Source organism: Nothoprocta perdicaria, unplaced genomic scaffold (assembly GCF_003342845.1).
Source record: "Nothoprocta perdicaria isolate Ctin4 unplaced genomic scaffold, notPer1 scaffold_302, whole genome shotgun sequence".
In the NCBI taxonomy this organism is placed as follows: domain Eukaryota; kingdom Metazoa; phylum Chordata; class Aves; order Tinamiformes; family Tinamidae; genus Nothoprocta; species Nothoprocta perdicaria.
In genome coordinates, this window is record NW_020455536.1 from 627,723 (window position 1) to 628,316 (window position 594).

The window sequence follows — 594 nt, forward strand, 5'->3', positions numbered from 1 at the left end:
GTGGAGCTGCTCGAGGGGGCTGCCTCACACACGTGGGGTGTTAGGGCTGGCAGGGACACGGTCCTGGCCAGCGCATCCCTCCTCGGCGTGCGGCCGCGGTGCCGCCATGGGGAAGGGCTTCAGAGCCACATCTCCGTGCAGGCCTGTGGCGTGGCTAGAGGAAGCCCCGGCGCCTTTAGGACCAAGGAAAGCACGGAGGTGCGAGCGACGCTTTTGCTGCGGAGGTGCGAGCGATGCTTTCGCTGCGGGGCAGCGCTCAGTTAACACGAGGCCCGAGGGGGAAGGAAACATGAGGGGCTGGCACCTCGCAGCCACCTCCAGGCCACCCCAACGGGCCCTTCGCGATGCCTTCCCCATCCCGTTGCCTCCCACCACCCCTAAGCCGCCAGGCAGCCCTGTCCCCATGCCCGTGCTGCGGGAGCCGCAGAGCCGCCCCGGCAGTACTGACCGTGCGGGCGGGCGGCCCGCGCCTGGGGCCAGGCGGGCAGCAGCAGCAGGGAGGCAGCAAGTGCGGCGGCGAGCGCGGCGGCGGCGGCAGCGCGCAGGGCCCTGTGCTGGGCCGGGCCACCTGCGGCACGAGCGCCACGCTGGCTC